Genomic DNA, 18,610 nt, shown 5'->3' on the forward strand with positions numbered 1-18,610 from the left:
AGACCATACATTCTGCAGAGTAAAGCATTAAAGAATGAGGTAAGATATTGTACGGCTAAGGTTACGGCTATCTTTATGCATATTCATTTTCAAAAAGATATTGTTCTTTTCAGGGAGTTCCCGTCGTGGCGCAGTGGTTAACAAATCCGACTAGGAACCATGAGGGTTCGGTCCCTGCCCTTGCTCAGTGGGTTAACGATCCGGCGTTGCCGTGAGCTGTGGTGTAGGTTGCAGACGCGGCTCGGATCCCGCGTTGCTGTGGCTCTGGCGTAGGCTGGTGGCTACAGCTCCGATTCGACCCCTAGCCTGGGAACCTCCATATGCCGCGGGAGCGGCCCAAGAAATAGCAACAAAAAAAAAAACCAACAACAACAAAAAGACAAAAAAAAAAAAAAGACAAAAAAAAAAGATATTGTTCTTTTCAGATAACTGTGTTAAACAATTGTAGACTTCTTAAAACCCTATTTTGAGCTCTGTCGAGACAGTAAAATCATTGGAACTGAATAAGTACTTCGTATAAGATTAAAATTTTTTTTTCCTCTCCCTTGGTTTTGTTTGATTTTGCCATTGAGGTCCATAGATCCAGTGGTGATCATATTAGAAATGGTAAGTAAGAGAAAATTGAATATACAACTTTTTAAAGTAATATTTATATTCACATAAATAATCACTTTGGAAAACAAAAGCACAGAATCTCTAGTATATCACTTGTGTATTCATCTTTTTTCATGTGCAAACTTGTTTAGTACAAAGAAAATACTTCTTTTGCCTTCAAAAAGTTGATAATCTCATGGGAGTGACATTGGAAAATGAAAAACATATAAGTATAAAAATAATTTGAGAAGTTCCCATTGTGACTCAGTGGAAATAAATCTGATTAGGGTCCATGAGGACTCAGGTTCAATCCCTGGTCTCACTCAGTGGGTCAAGGATCCAGCGATACCATGAGCTATGGTGTAGGTCCAGATGTGGCTTGGATCTGTCATTGCTGTGGCCGTGGTGTAGGCCAGCAGGTATAACGCCGATTCGACCCCTAGCCTGGGAACTTCCATATACCATGGGTTTGGCTCTAAAAAGACAAAAATAATAATGATAATTTAAATTCTATAATTGCTACTTTTATAAAATCATGTTTTACAATTTTTCTATGGGTTGCACATGAGGAAATTAACCGGGAGGGTCAAGATGATTCCTTTCACAGAGTTGAGTAGAAATTCTTCTGGAATTGGAAACAGGAGTGTAGAATTTGAGGTACAATAAGGGCAAAGTCACAAGAGAGCCTTGGAAACCTCCTCTCAGCCTATTCTTAGAGCAGCACTTGGTCCAGTATGGCTGGAGCGATGGCAACGGCCAGAAATAAAGTTAGAGAAGCAGATTTGGCTCTGCTCAGAAAGAGCACTTGAGGCTACCAAGCTTGGTATTTACAAAGTTGTGACAGTCATCCAACCATGGGATGTAACCTGATCCAGAGAGTTTTTCACAGGGACCACTCTGGTGCTAGCACGGGGGAAGTTTCCAGGGAGAGACGATTGAAAGCTTAAGATGAATGTTGTCTGTTTTCATTAAAGCAAGACATGATGACCCTCTGAATAAGAAGGAAAGCCCTCTAAAGCAAATGCTGCTCATTCTTACAACTGCTGTGTCGCCAACCTAGAAAAGCAACGTAGGCAGCCCTCCACAGATATTTTTGAGCAAGTACACTGGCAATAGGAATGAACAAGAAGGCACAGACTTGAGAGCTTTTTTGGAGATAAAGAGGATGGCATTTATTGGCTAATTTATACTGATGGAAAGGGGGAAGGAGTCAAGGTCAACTGCGGGATTTCAAGGTTAAATGAGTAGAGAGGGACATCAAATGCAGCGAATGTTGAGACGTGCCTCACCCTGCACAGAGATGTGTCCCTGATGACCAGGTGGACTGATCACTGCCTAAGTGTAAGTACAGAGTTTATTCATCTCCTTTTGAGTTCTCTCTACTAATAGTGGTTCTGCATATTAACCTTTGAATTCATGGCTTTTCAGGGTTTCTGTCTGACAGGTAAAATACTGAAAGAACCAAGGAAATTATTAAAATAATAATAATAATAATGAGGGAGTTCCCTTCGTGGCTCAGCAGTTAACACACCCAACTAGGATCCATGAGGATGCAGGTTCAATCCCTGGCTTCGCTCAGTGGGTTAAGGATCCAGCATTGTCTCGAGCTGTGATGAAGCTTGCAGATGTGGCTGGGATACTGCGTTGCTGTGGCTGTGGTGTAGGCAGGCACCTGTAGCTCTGATTTGACCCCTAACCTGGAAACTTCCATATGCTGTGGGTGTGGCCCTAAAAAAAAAGGCAAAAAATAATAATAATAATAGTAAAAAAGACTCTCTGCCAAGTCAGGAGCTTTTCTGTGATAAGAACAATTATTATTTTAGCTCACATGTCAAGATCACATGGATTAGGAATCAAATTTTTTAAAGCATATCTCACATTCAGCTAAGGATCTGGAGTTACAAGAAGAAAAGAAAGTTTTATTTTATATTGATAGTAGATCAAAATGTCTCCATGCTTCTGATGATTTGCTACTTCTGGGGCCCCAGTATGTGCCTGATAGACTGACAAGAATTCAAACTCTTTTTCTAGGCAGAGCAGTTCTGTGCTAGTGGACAGCGAGCCAGACAGATAAAAAGCAAAGTTTCTAAAGAGTGGACATGTGAAAAATTTTATGATAGAACAGGAAATTTTGGAGGAAAACAGGGAACAAATACATAAGAGAACCTGATATGGAACTCCAACCCTTCTTATTAAGGAAATGAAAGTCAGATAGGATATGAGTATAAAGAATGCATCAGATGAGCGTTAGGTCAATAACAATGATATGACTGCACTGGATATAGGATTTCACTTTTAAAAGTGAGACTGTAGATAGACTATTAGGTCCCCTTCACACAAAGATTTGAAAGATAACTTCATCAAAAGCAAAGCAATGATATGCAGGCTTGTGTTATCTTAGGAATGTTCTGGTGAAGACAGTAATTTCGTTTAAAAAAATACTCAGGCTAAATGAGCATAGCAGTGTTGAATAGGATGGAGAACTATCACAGAGTACTGATCAATGACAGATCAGAGAAGAATGAAAATAGACTGCATGGGAAAGCAAAATGAAATGAAGCTTTCCCCATCCCCCTTCATTTTCTACTGAAAAACCATGTACATCAAAACAGAGTTCACTGAATCCAAGACTGGGTACTTTTATTGATATACGCTGCCAAGAAGCTGCAGATTTTATCACCGATTAAAGAAAATGACTATTAATGAAAGATCATTTTTTGGTAGAAACATGTCAGAGAAGATTTTGTGTATTGTGTGCCCCTCATATTAATTAATCATTGAAACAATGCAATGTATTGAGTTCTGACGTATTTCTTTTTTTTTTTTAGGGCCCCACCCATGGCATATGGAGGTTCCCAGGCTAGGGATCGAATCAGAGCTGTTGTTACCAGCCTACACCAGAGCCACAGCAATGCCAGATCCAAGATGCACCTGTGACCTTCACCACAGCTCACAGCAACATTGGATTCTTAACCTGCTAAGTGAGGTCAGGGATCAAACCCACAAGCTCATGGATCCTAGTCAGGTTCATTTCTGCTGCACCATGACGGGAACTCCGGTTCTGGTATATTTCTTACACTACCCTATCCTAATATTTCAAGAAGCAAGAAGATTTCTAAGTATACTATCACATTTAATTTGACCTATAAAATGGATTATGGAGGAAATTGATGACAAAAGTGTAGACAGTTTATGCTCTGGTCAGAATGATTTGCTGTAAAACTGGGAATTATTCCTCTGCCTTGACTATACCAATAGACTCTGTGTTTAGATGTTCACACCATGTAAGATGTACTGGAGGGAGAGAGACTGCAGGGCCAATATTATCCATCATCATCAATGATATTTAATTAAGTGTGTCTAATGAAGATACAATTTGAGGGTAAACTTTAGTCTTATGATTTTAGGAATAGAAATGGCTTTCTATTTTCTTATAAAATCTTAGCACTGAAAGGAGACTTCAGGAGTTGGACTAGATGACTCACAGGCTAAATCTGGCCCGCAGCCTGTTTTTGTAAATAACATTTCATGGAACCATCAGGCTCATTCATTTACATGTTTTCTTTGTCTAGATACAGCAGAGTTGAGATCATACAGCCTCTAAAATTAAGCTGACACTAATCCAATGTCTTTGTCTCACAGATAAGGCAAATGAGGCCCAAAGAGGTTAGGTAACACTTCAAAATTAGGTGGTAAGTGGCCAAACTGGAACTAGTGTCTAAGGAGCAATTAACACAAGTGATGAAAAGTAGGACCAGAAGAAGGAGGAAATGGGTGGAATCATTAAGAGCTGTGAAGAGGACAGAGATGGTGGTCCTGGAGTAATTTGTAAACGATACCAAGAGTAGAGGGCATACTTGAGTGAAGAACAAGAAATAATGTCCGGAGCCACATCTCGTGAATTCATGGAGGAAACATTGAAAGTCTGGCAGAGGAAGAACTCTCGGCAGCCACAGAAAGAGAAAGCTCATGATGGTGAGCAAGATGGACTAAAAGGCAAATATCATCTGATATCATTTATGTGTGAAAGCTGATAAAATATGGTACAAAAGTACTTATTTATAAAACAGAAACTCAAAGATGTCAAAATTAAATTTAAGATGACCAAAGGGGAAACCATGGGAGAGGGAGGGATAAATTAGGGGGATGGGATTAACGTACAAACATGATTATATACGAAATAGATACCTAACAAGGACCTACTGTAGAGTGCAAGGAGGTTTACTCAATGTTCTATGATAACCTATGGATGGGGGGGAGAATGGGTATACGTTTATCTATAACTGATCCACTTAGCTGTAAACATGACTCTGGGGCAACATTGTAAATCAACTATACTCCAATAAAATTTGTTTAAAAACTAAATAATAGCACTGGGGAAAAATGTGTAGGATTGGAAGCAGCTTGGTCATCACAACAACATTTCAATCAGGGTTGAAGTCATCACATCCAACCAACTTGTCTGTATCCAGAAATATAATGAACATAATTCCTAGAATCATGGGGATGGAAAGAAAGAATATTGGGTACATGTATTTTGACAATGCAAATAAACCAAAGTTGTCACTTAGTATCTCAAGTAGTACTCATTCATCATCTGTGAAATCCTTTTTTCTGCCACCTTTCCCTTTTAGTGCAACATAGACTTGGCTGGACCTTCTCTTTGATCTTATTGAAGGATTAGTCATATCCTGCATGTGTCTGTTACAGAAGACACTGTAAGTTGCCATGGCAACACAGGCTTTTGCCAAAACCTCCCAGCTCATTCATTCATCAGTATTGTCATATATATCACATTCCTAAAGCAGAAGATAAAATCCTGATCCCAGACTCCAACATGGTACGCTCGTATTATACACTTTCTAAAAATGTGCAGTGCTCTTTATTTCCAGCAACAGCCAATCCACACTTCATTCTGATGAATGAAGTCAGAAGCTGCTATATTTCCTATTCCTGATGTCTCCTCCACCTCTATCAGACATCTCAGGAAAGTCATAAACCTACACTGCACCTCACTTCCATGCAAATTCTACTGCATTTGAAATTTTGAGGACAACGCCCATCACCAAAGGTGTTAGATTATGAAACGGAATCACCAAAAGTAATGTGTTAAGCTGAATTTGGAAGGTTGCACTGTACCAGGGACTAATGAAGCTCCATTGCACAGGGCCCCCAAATCCGAAGTATTCATAGACATTAAAACTCATCTCAGCAAGAAGGTAAAGTGTACTTTCCCCCAAATTGAAAGCCATCCTCAGTTTTGTTGTAACCCATTGCCCCAAGTTCTCCATAAATTTAAGGAATTGCCTATAATCACCTTCCTCAGTCAAAACATTTGTTCATGTACCATGTCTATCCTCAATATTTACCAACTAAGAAATTATTGTTTCAAACCTCATTGTTTACACAGTTCAGTAGAGTTAAAGTACATGTGACCAAACGCCTAACTATTTATCTGGCTTTCTTGGTACAAACAAAATCATACCATCTAAGGTCAAAAAAAGTTTTATCACATTTACCAAAGAAATTAAGTTTTTCCTCCTATGGTTACATTTCTCTTCCCTTTCTCATCCTTATTAATCTACTTGTCTTCTAAGAGTAAGCTGGATCCAACATTTTCTAAAAGGAATAGTAAGTTGAAATAATAAGCATGAAGGTGTACCACATCATAGGTAAGTACTCATTAAGACCATAAGTAGAATCAGCTCCAAATTTTGCCTTTAGAAAATAGTTGTGAAAACAGATTCAGAGTAATAAAGGAAAAAGTGAAAGAAAACACAAATTTTTATAGAAATTTTTTAAAGTGTGACATGAACAGCCTACTAGGTGGCAGATACAATGTCTCGCTTAATCCTCACAAAAGACAGTGAGGAAACGATTATTATACCAACAAGAAAACTGAGATAGAAATTAAATAACCTGCCTGAGATCACCCAGGGTAAAGGGCAGGACTAGCATTTGAGCCTAAGCGTGACTTTAAATCCCATGTTCCTGACATTCCCTTTGTGGTTCGGCAGGTTAAGACTCTATTAACCTGGGTACATTTTGGGTTTTTCCTGATAGTATCGTCTCTTCTGGAGCTTCCACTGTGGCGTGGTGGAAACAAATCTGACTAGTATCCATGAGAATGCAGGTTCGATCCCTGACCTTGCTCAGCGGGTTAAGGATCTGGCGTTGCTGCCAGCTGTGGCATAGTTCTCAAAGGTGGCTCAGATTCTGTGTGGCTGTCGCTGTGGGGTAGGCTGGCAGCTGCCCCTTGCCTGGAAACTTCCATATGCCTCAGGTTTGGCCCAAAAAAGAAAAAAAAAAAAGATAAATAAGTAAATAAATCCCATGTTCTTAATGCTCTTCAGTGTTGCCTCCACAATTAAGATTAGTCCTGCATAGTCCTAAAGCAAAAGAAGATGTTAGAGATCTTTGTGTGTGTGTGTGTGTGTGTGTGTGTATACACGTGTATGTATGTTTTATATATATATTATATATATATATAGAATGTGTATTACATATGTGCTGTATAAGGCACGTTTTTATGAATGTCAAGAGAGCCTTCTAAAAGAGTTCTTCTTAAAACAATGCTTCTACCTTGCCTTCACCTAACTAAAATTAAAACCTTATCTTGTTACAACGGTTGTTTTGTTTTGTAAAAGGCCCAGTTCATGGTAATAGCGGTTATAGAGTTAACAGACCTGGTCAGTGTTTGAAACGACAAATCAATGAAAGACCCAGGTCAAATAAGAGAAATGCATGGAACACAAACAGTGCTGTCAATTTGATTCAGTGCTGACAGACAAGGCAACATGATGCAATCAGCACTAGAGACAGAAGTAAAATAAAACCCATTTATCAGTTTCACCTCTTGGGCCCCCCTGCACCTTCTCTCCTCTGGCAATGAGGTCAGCTCAGAGGATCCCAAGAGTCTGCGGAATCTCTCAATGGCTCTCCTGAATGACTGATAGCTTTATAGCCACATCAAATCTTATATGGGTCATATACTATTATTTATCTTTTAAGGCTTCCCATGCTACCTATCCCAGTATCCCCAGTGTCTAGCAAGGTGCCTAGTACACAAGCATTGCTCCCTAAAATCTACCGAAAGTTTGAGTTGAGAATCAATTTGGGGAGCATCTACATAAACTAAATAATTGCATTTTAGGGGGCTGTGCCTGTGGCACATGGAAGTTCCTGGGCCAGGGATCAAACCCGCACCAAAGCAGTGATCTGAGCCACCAAAGTGACAATGCCAGATCCTTAACTAGCTGCGCTACAAGGGAACTCCAATAATTGCATTTTTTTTTCACATTCCAATAAGAGTCAAATCTTTTTGGAAGTCTCCCAAAGGATTCTCTTAGCTTTCATATAATCTTAGCTAATCAATTTTTTTCCTTTTACCCAGTTTAATACACACACGATAGGAAAATATGAATGCCAAGCAAACCCATGTAAGAGAAATCAAATTTGACAGGCCTTAAGATGAAGATAAAAGAATACCTTAATGTAATTTGCTCCTACAATTATAACAAACACAAATATTCAGCAAGAAGAACCAACTTCCATTTATTCTTCCTTTTTCTCCTGACTTTGCTATTGCCAAGCCTAAAGGGCATTTTTCACACTGTTTTGTGTTTTCTCAGCAACATTTCACATGGCTAACCATTCCTGCCTTCTTGGAACACTCTCTCTCCCAGGTCTGTGTTGACACCACTTCTCAGGTCCCTTTACCAGCCTCTCCTTCTCTATTTGACCTTCAAATGCTGGCGTTCTCCAGAGTCTGGTTCCTAACCCTCCTTTCCACGCCTATGGCCTTAGCTACTATGTAAATGCTGAGTCTTTCAATCGTTGCTCCCTGAACTCATAAGAGTCTATGGCTTCACTCCAGAAATACATACATTGCCTGTTTGACATTTCCATTTGTATGTCTCCAGGAATCCCAAACTCAAACATCTAAATTGGACCCTTGGTTCTCTTTCAATCTCCATCTTCTCCTCCACCATCATTCTTCGTATCAGTGAATGGGATGTCTGTGCAAACTGTTTCTCATAAAAGACACTTGGGGCTTACCCCTGACCTCTTCTTATCTAATAAGCATCCTTTCCGATAAAATAGTGAGTCCTATCAATTCTACCAGAATCTATCAATCGATCAATCTATCTATCCACATTCATTTATTCATATTTAAAACTACCAACTTAGTCCAAGCTACTATTATTTCTTGATCAGGGCTTCTGACATTACTTTACTAATTAGATTTCCTGTTCTATCTTCAACCCCATAATTTAGTTCTCTAAATATAAATTTTGTAGTTTTTCTGTTGCAGGCCCTTGAAAATAACTTCCCTAAAACTTGGGATGAGGCTGAAAACTCTAATCATAATGAACAAGGACCTGAGCACTTTGTCTGATACCTACTTCACCTCTTGGCTTTCAACCATAATATCCATGCTCTGTTTCTCCGAATCACCAACCCCCTAGTAACTCCCAGCAAACATCAGGACGGTCCCTAAGAGGAAATAGTGAAGCGTAATCTTTAGGATGATATAGTCCTTATAAGGACAGTATAAAATTGGCTGTGGAGTAAGTGAGAAGATTTGTCCCATAGCAACAAATGCTGATGGGGGTTCCCAGGCTAGAGGTCGAATCGGAGCTGTAGCTGCCAGCCTACACCACGGCTACAGCAACAGAGGATCCGAGCTGTGTCTGTGACCTACAACTCATCAAAATGCCAAATCCTTAACCCACTGAGTGAGGCCAGGAATTGAACCTGCATCCTCAAGGATGCTAGTCAGATTTGTTTCCACTGAGCCACAACAGGAACTCCATATTTTAATTTCTTTTTAATTTACTGTTTGGTTTCTCGAGTAAGTCACCAACTGTTGATTTTCTTTTTTAATTGATTCTGATACACTTTATTCTTTTTTTTAAAGAAAGCTTATGTTAATAAGCAGCTCTGGGATAACAGGACAGCTCCGTATAGAAGAATGAAATTAGAACATTCTCTAACAACACATGCAAATAAACTCAAAATGGATTAAAGACCTAAATGTGAGACTGGATACTATAAAACTCCTAGACAAAAAACATAGGCAGAACACTCTTTGACATAAATCACAGCAATATTTTTTGATCTATCTCCTAAAATAAAGGAAATAAAAGCAAAAACAAACAAATGGGACCTAATTAAAAGCTTCTACACATCAAAGCAATCTATCAACAAAACAAAAAGACAACACAAGGAATGGGAGAAAATAGTTGTAAATGATATGACCAGTAAAGGATTAATATTCAATGTATATTAACATCTAATACAACTCAACACCAAAAAAATCAAACAACCTGATTAAAAATTGAATAGACTTTTTTCCAAAGAGGAAATGCAGATGGCCCACAGGCACGTGAAAAGATTATCATCACTAATCATCAGGGAAATGCAAATCAAAACCACAAGGCAATATCTTGTCACACCTGTCATGATGGCTATCATTAAAAAGAACACAAATTACAAATGTTGGCAAGGATGTGGATAAAAGGGAACCCTTATACACTGTTGGTAGAAATGTAATTAGTACAGCCACTGTGGAAAACAGTATTGAGGTTTCTCAAAAAAAATAAAATTAACTTAAAACTAGCCCATGACCCAGCAATTCCACTCTTGAGTATATATCCAAAAAAAAAAAAACTAATTCAAAAAGATTCATAGGAGTTCCCATCATGGCACAGTGGTTAACGGATCCAACTAGGAACCATGAGGTTGTGGGTTCGATCCCTGGCCTTGCTCGGTAGTTAAGGATCCAGCATTACTATGAGCTGTGGTGTAGGTTGCAGACGCAGCTCGGATCCCTTGTTGCTATGGCTCTGGTGTAGGCCAGCGGCTACAGCTCTGATTAGACCCCTAGCCTGGGAACCTCCATATGTCACAGGAGCAGCCCTAGAAAAGGCAAAAAGACAAAAAAAAAAAAAAAGATTCACATACCCCAATGTTCATAGCATCATTATTTACAATTGCCAAGATAAGGAAACAACCCAAGTATCCCTAAATAGATGAATGGATAAAGAAGATGTGATATCTATCTACCTATCCATCTACCTATTTACACACACACACACACACACACACACACACAAAAACACAAAATGGAATACTACTCGGCCGTAAAAAAGAACGAAACCTTGCCATTTGCAGCAACATGGATAGAAATAAAGATAAATATTGCATGCTATCACTTATATAATGAATCTCTAAAAAAATACAGCAAAGTAGTTGCTAGAACAAAAAAAAAAGCGGAATCAGAAATACAGAGAATAAACAAGTGGTTACCAGTGGTGAGAGGCAGGGAGGAACAATATAGGAGTAGGTGAGTGGAAGATACAAACTACTGGGTATAAAACAGTCTATAAGGATGTATAAGAAAAAATTAGCAAAAAAAAATGATTTAAAAAACAAAGATAAAAGAGAGATTTTGAAAAATAAGAATTTTTTTAATGCTTCAGAAAACAAATAGATTGGATATTACAATAATAGTAAATATTCCAATATTTTAAAATTATCTGAGTTCCCGTCATGGCTCAGTGGTTAACAAACCCAACTAGCATCCATGAGGATGCAGGTTCCATCCCTGGCCTTGTTCAGTGGGTTAAGGATCCGGTGTTGCCGTGAGCTGTGATGTAGGTCACAAACAAGGCTCGGAGTCCACGTTGCTGTGGCTCTGGCCTAGATGGGCGGCTACAGCTCTGATTGGACTCGTAGCCTGGGAACCTCAATATGCTTCGGGTGCAGCCCTAAAGAGACAAAAAGACAAAAACAAAATAAAATAATCTAGCTTAAGGGAGTTCCCGTCGTGGCGCAGTGGTTAACAAATCCGACTAGGAACCATGAGGTTGCAGGTTCGGTCCCTGCCCTTGCTCAGTGGGTTAACGATCCGGCGTTGCCGTGAGCTGTGGTGTAGGTTGCAGACGCGGCTCGGATCCCGCGTTGCTGTGGTTCTGGCATAGGCCGGTGGCTACAGCTCCGATTAGACCACTAGCCTGGGAACCTCCATATGCCACGGGAGCGGCCCAAGAAATAGCAAAAAGACCAAAAAAAAAATTAAAAAAATTAAATGGAAAAAAAAATAATAATAATCTAGCTTAATATTAGAAAAGCCAAGAGGGAAACACAAATATATTAGCATCTTCCAACGTAAAATGAGCAATTTACACATATATACGTATGTAATATATAGAGAGTAACCTCTATAAGTAAATATAAATGTTAATGTAAACATAAATATAATCCTGGGTTTTGCAGCCAAAACCAAAATCGTATTAATAAAATGCTTTTTTTAGTTATACATATTTTAAGAATTGTTTACCTGTATCAGGAGTAGGAGAGTGGTGTTGACTTCACATACATCAAGCACTTAGAACAGCACCAAGCAACTTAAATACCATACAGAGAAGTCAGCCACACCTGCTACCACCTATAGCATCATCACATTATCATTACAACCAACTCACCAACCCTGATGAGATAATTTTCTGGAAAAACAACAATTTAATCAAGGAGGTGAAAGCCAGATTAAATAATTGAGCATAAGATAAACTAGTGAAAATAGAAAATAATAATTACCCCCAAATACCTTTAGGGACAGATCATTTAACATGAAGTTTTGGGGTTTTTTCTTTTTCAGGAAAAGGTACTTTACAAATAGCTCCAGAAGAAGCTTGAAATTTTCCCAATTTATTTTATGAGATTAAATAATGTTACTAAAATCTGAAAAGGCCATAATGTAAAACAAACTCTTACACTAGTTTCTTCAATAGGTAAAGTTGAGACTTGGAATAAAATGCTAACAATGTGCATTGGTGTGTAAAGCCAATGAACCTTTGCAACATAATAGAGTTAATTCTAGAAACATAGTTTACTGTTAGAAAATCCACTGATAAAATATCCCATTACTCAATCTATTGAAAAGCATTCACTCATCTCAACATAACACTGAAAATTTCCAATAATTATTTTAGAATCACTAGGATCAAAACTTTTAAAAAAATCAGGGTTAGAAGGATGTTTTCTGACCATTCTAAAAACAATCTATCATGAACCAAAACATAATTAAAGATTAAACCCTGGAGGCATTTAATTTAATGGAAGAAAGGGACATCAGGTCCTCAGTGCCAGTTAATGAGTTCTGGAAGTCCTGGACAATTTAATACCCATGAAAGAAGCTTTAGTTTTTCTTGAGTTATTTTGATGTGTGCAGTATAATATTTTCCGTATCTGTCAATGCACCCAAGTTAATTTCCTTTTCAAATTTTACTAATTTCCTGTTACTTAATGTCATCTTTTTTTTTCCACACAAAAATCAGAGTTTTTCTTTTTTCCTTCAAAAATTTTGTCTATTTCTGTCCAGATTTTTTCCAAGAAAATCAGGGAATGATGTTTAATTAGTATCTTTGCCAGCAACCGAAGAAACTACTCTGGTTATACTTCTTAAAATATATTTTATGTCACCTATTTTTCTCTAAACTCTATATGAAATAGTTTTTTAGGTAAAAACATTTAAGGTGCTTTTTTAAAAAAAGTGTCAGAATTTGAAGGACCCAAAGAGTATCACTGAAGCTAAAATTTTCAATTAAATTTACCCAAACTTTGAAAGCTATCAAATTACAGAATGTAATCCTCCATCCCGTCCCTCAAAAAAATTCATTCTGAAGTCAATTACCAATACCAAGGGTGGCTTTCCTTGAGAAATCTTGAAGTAAACTCACACAGTTATAACTATTATAATGCATAAATTTAGAGTCTTTAAAGTATTAAAAAAGACACATCATGGTAATTTTTAAGAATTATTTAAATGACATCGCTTATTTATTACACCCACAATGGCTTTTATTTTCCATGTAATCAGTTCAATTTTCTCAGATCAGAATTTCAACTTTTATTCATGAGGAAGGACTCCGAATAATATTTGAAATTTGAAAATGTCCGGGCTCCCTCATGGCTTATTGGGTTAAGGATCTGACGTTGTCACTGCTGTGGTGTGGGTTCAATCCCTGGCCCAGGAACTTCTGCATGCTGCAGGTGGCCAAAACAAATAGATAAAAAATAAAATGGCAAATAAAATTTGAGGATGTCACTTATAACTATTAACCAACTTAAAATGTTATAGTTTGAGGGGAAACATAGCAAATTTTAAAAGTTGTTAAATATATATCTAATTACAAACATAGCCCAATGGGTCAACATTTTTGATATTATGTTATTACCAATAACAGTTAATACTTTTTTAATGCTCCCATATATCAAGCATACAAGTGCTGTGTATGCATGATCCCATTTATTCCTCACCAATGTTCTTATCCCCAGCTTACAAAAGGCTAAACACATCTAAGTATTCGGCAGCAATAGCTTTTTTTTTTTTTTTTTTTTTTAGGGCTACAGCTGTGGCATATGGAAATTCCCAGAATCGGGGTTGAATTGGAGCTACAGCAGTGAGCCTACACCACAGCTACAGCAATGCCAGATTCAAGTTGCATCTGCAGCCTACACCACAGCTTGCAGAAACACCAGATCCTTAACCCACTGAGTGGGCCAGGGATCAAACCTACTTCCTCATGGGCACTATGTCAGGTTCTTAACCCACTGAGGCAGAGCAGGAGCCCCTGCTCTGAGTTTTTGTTTGTTTGTTTTAATCTCTGGAAAACAAATAGGAAAAATAACTAGATAAACAGTGAAAAAATTAGAGCAATGAAGCCATGTGAACACCATCTGATATTAAAATAAAGTGGTAGAAACTGAATGATAGTGTGTATTTTGAACAGGACCCCATAATAAATTTAGGAAGGAATGTAATAAGCAATAAAAAAAGTGCACTTCAGAGAGTAAGGAAGGAGTGGGTTATTCATTGCATGGCCTTGGTACTTTTAGCTAGGAGTTTGGAGGAAAAAAATTAGATCATCTCCACACATCATTCACCCAAATATCTTCCAGGTAGATCTTTGACTTAATTACTTTAGAAATAGAACTTTAAAAATCTAGAGTCAAGATTAAAGTATTGTCCAGCTCAAAGCCATTAAAAATAAATTTATGAAGCCAACAATAAACGAGGGTTTCATCAATCGTATTAAAAGTCAATGCTCTCCATACATTATGCGCTCGTACCCGTCAAGATCTTAAAAAATAAGCCTCTATTAGGAAAACGAATAAAGGGCAAGAACAAAGAGTTCACAGTAGAGGAAACGCAAAGGAATAACCCATGTGCTGGTGACCTTGATCCCAGCGTTGGTTCCTACACTGGGGCTGACCTGTACCATCTTTAATGCACCTGCACACTCTTAAATGAATTTCCCCTCCTCTATGTTTTCAAACACTTTGACTCCATCCCATTTCAAAACCAGTGCACTTACACAATGTGTCTTTGTTTTTGTTTCCGTCTTTTCTATTCTCGGAAATTAGCCAAGATGGCAGAGTAGAAAGACCCTGAGCTCATCTCTGTCACAAGACATGTTGGCAGGTCTCTCTCCACCTCTAGCACTCAGGTCTGCCAGAGCGTGCCCAGGGCAAAAGATTCCTTTCCTTTTTTGAATGCTTTTCAGTTTGTGCTTCTTCTCTTATAAGAGCAACTGAACAGCAGATCTAATTTATTGAAATCCCATTTCTAATGCTCTGGTGACAGTTTCTGCTCTCAGAGTAGAATGACCCAGAACTAGGACACTGAGCTAAACTGCTAGTAGATGTGAAAGACTTGTACTGATCTCTTTATGGGGAACATCACCTCACAGATAATGGGGTAGAGGAATGCCACAGGAACAGATGGAACTTTCACTGAAAGCCCAACAATGTGGCTGCAAAGACATGTAAATTCATGTACAGAGGATGGAGGACTGGGAAGCAAACCCAGAGACGGTGAGGCAGTCAAACAAGGCGCAGGCCAGGATAGGGGAGCGATTATTCAAAGAATGCCCCATGCCTGGGCTACCTCTTAGTCTCAATTTTCACTAGATTCCTCCTCCCTCTACACTCAACCCATTTACCCTCTCCAATTCCTTAACTATGTCATGCTGTCTCTCACTGTGAGATTGTCCGTTTGCTGCTCACTTTTCCCAGGATAGACTCTCCTCGTCCCATGTACCGTGAATAATTCCCACCTACTCTACTTGACTCCATAGCTGGTGCTACTGCCTCTTCCTGGGAGTCTTCTCTGGCCCCAGAATTAGAGTTTCCTTCCTATATGATGGAAACCCTCACTACTCAGTATAAATTCCTACCCTCTTTCCATTTCCACACTTGACATTGTGTGTTAGCACTGCTGCTTACTTTTCCCTCGTCCTCTCTGCCTCCTCCCCTCCTTCTCTGCCCTCGTCTCTTCTTCCTTCACTGCTTGAAAATAGGAGGAGGATGCTTTTGCTATTTGTATTCTTAACGTCTAGCCCAGTACTCGACACATATTACATACTCAAAACATTTCTCTTGTTGAACTAGTAGTCAAAGATCTTTATGTACAGATGAAAGACGTGGTCAAAGTAAGTGAGAATAGAATTTTAGACAGAAAAAAAGATTCATTTCTTTTTATCCTAAGGATATATGTGTCCTTATACATACATGAAAATGTAGTATGGTTAAAAGAGTAATTTGGGGAGTTCCTATCGTGGCTCAGCAGTGAGGGAACCCGATTAGCATCCATGAGGATGCGGGTTCAATCCCTGGCCTTGATCAGTGGATTAAGGATCTGGCATTGCCATGAACTATGGTGTAGGTCACAGTCGCAGCTCGGACCCCACATTGCTGAGGCTGTAGCATAGGCTGGTGGTTTCAGCTCTGACTGGGAACCTCCATATGCCACAGGTACAGCCCTAAAAAGACAAAAAGACAAAAAAAAAATAGTAATTTTGAAGTCAGAGGACCTGAAAAGTATTCTAAAACACTCTCAGTCTCTTATTTCTGGTAAAAGGGAATAATTCCCATCTCATAAGGCTTTTTAAGTAGGAGGATTGGGTTAACAGTGCCACTTCAGTAATTGTGGATATAGTTGGTACCAAATGCATTTATTAATTGATTCAATCTTGTACTGCAGTAATTCTTAGAATTTTCCAATGAAGATTCTGTAAAAACAGAACACATAATCACAGAGAGCCTGGGAGATGCAGACCAGGTCATCTCTCAATAAACTCAAATTTGTGACTTTTTTTTTTCTTTAAAATTTATGCAAATTTGAACTATAGCTCTGTTTGTTCTGATATTATAATGTTACTACCACATCTTTTTATACTTTCCAGCTACCTTTGCAGCTGGTGAAGCCACGTGCATGAATTCTAGTCAAAGGAATGAGACTGGAATAATAGGAGCCACTTCTGAATCAAGGCTTTAGAAGAAGTGACTTTAAGAAGCCCTCGTCTTCATCTTCCATAAGCAGAAGGAGATCCCAACATGCGATCTAAGAGATGGCAGAGCAACAAGGTGGAAAGAGGTTGGGGTCCCCAAAACCATATGGAGGAGATCCACCCCAAAACTAGAATCATCCATCATCCATCTTAAACTATTATATGAATAAGAAATGAACTTCTATTAAGTTTATAAATAACTTAATATAAATATTATATTATTATATTATACTTAATATAATATTATTAAGTATAAATAAACTTCTATATTTGAACTACCAAACATTTTGAGTCTGTTTAGTGCAGCAGCTATTATTGGTCAAACCAGTGTACCCTCAGCCTTCCAAAAAGAAAGAACCAAGCATTTTGCAGTTAAAAGATATCCTGAGACCCAAAGTAAATGTTTTTGCATTGTCTATACTAATTATCACTTATTTATTTTCATTTCCTAAATAAATCCAGTTGAAATGTTCATTCAACTGTCTTAGACTTTGTTGTACATTAAAAACCTCTAATTAAAACATCTGCTCATAATTTATCAATTTGCCAGAGGTTAAACACAACATAGCATGAAATATCAGGCTTAGCATTCTGCTGCTATTCAGAAAAGAAGAAAAAAAGATGAATGGGGGAAAACAAGTGGTGGCCCCAATAAAGCTATTGAGTAATTTTTAATTGCTCTAAAACGATTTATAATCCTGGAATCATTGCTGGATATGTCTTTAGAAAATATGGGGAAATATATTAGAAATTAAACTCTGAAGCATATTTTTTGTAGTCTTTCAGAGGGCAACTATCTTTAACTGGATGAATACATAGATGGATGATAGGTAGGGAGGTAGGTAGATACATGATAGATAGACATCAAAGGTTTATGGCTACAAAGAAGATAATCAGTATTACAAGATAATTAGGCACTAACAGAAAATTATAACTTAGTCCCTCTATAGCATGTATTCATAATCTGTAAAATGTCATCTCTTTGTTATTACATGATTACTTCTTTCTCATAAATAATAAAAAAGCTGAAAAATCTAAAAGATAAGAAAAATAAATTAGAGAATGATAAAAATCACTGAGATTAGAATTATCTACGGCCTTTTAGTTCAATGTTTGCTCTATCTTCTCTGAACCCACCAACCCTCTCTTTTCATCAGGCTTATTAAGCTTTCTACCATCTTAGCAATACTCATGTCAATATTCATAATCCAAACCTTTTACCTTTCTGACTCCTCATTGCACCATCTGGAAAACTGTCAAGTCTTGGATAAACTCAACTACCCACTTCTCTTTGCTCTACCCAAGCCAGCTGATTACAACTGCAGCAAGCACACACAAGAGCACAGAATGGTACCACCAGCAACACAACTCGAGGCAATTCCTCCAGGTTCCTCCACAACCCCTTCCCCTACACATCTAGGGTTGCATGGCAAACAATCTCTGTTCTCCTCGAATTTCTGATCATGCCTTCTTCCCACCACCTTTTCCCTCTACAGATAACCTTACCTCCCACTTTCTGGAGACACAAAAAGAAGTGATCTAATAGGAATTTTCCTCCACTTACCACCACCCTCAATGCTCAAAGTTTCGTCTAAACTTCTCCTCTCTTCCTTCTCTCCTGATATCATAGACTTGCCTTCAGTCTCTAAGACCAATGTCTT

At 38.2% G+C, this 18,610-nt stretch overlaps 1 protein-coding gene and 1 long non-coding RNA gene across 9 annotated transcripts in view; one reads left to right on the plus strand and one right to left on the minus strand.

Annotated features, from left to right (window-relative positions):
- TINAG (tubulointerstitial nephritis antigen) overlaps positions 1-18,610 on the minus strand; it is a 98,508-nt gene that overhangs the window by 18,871 nt on the left and 61,027 nt on the right. The window lies entirely within an intron of this gene.
- On the plus strand, positions 1,468-17,232 carry LOC146401491 (uncharacterized). The gene is made up of 2 exons (XR_014809179.1): positions 1,468-1,935; positions 16,845-17,232. It is a non-coding gene; the product is annotated as an uncharacterized LOC146401491 (long non-coding RNA).

The sequence above is a fragment of the Sus scrofa genome, chromosome 7 (genome assembly GCF_054392235.1).
Source record: "Sus scrofa isolate SSC_HxYL_T2T_F1_AM1 chromosome 7, Sscrofa_HxYL_maternal_Yorkshire_Landrace_v2.0, whole genome shotgun sequence".
NCBI classification, from domain to species: domain Eukaryota; kingdom Metazoa; phylum Chordata; class Mammalia; order Artiodactyla; family Suidae; genus Sus; species Sus scrofa.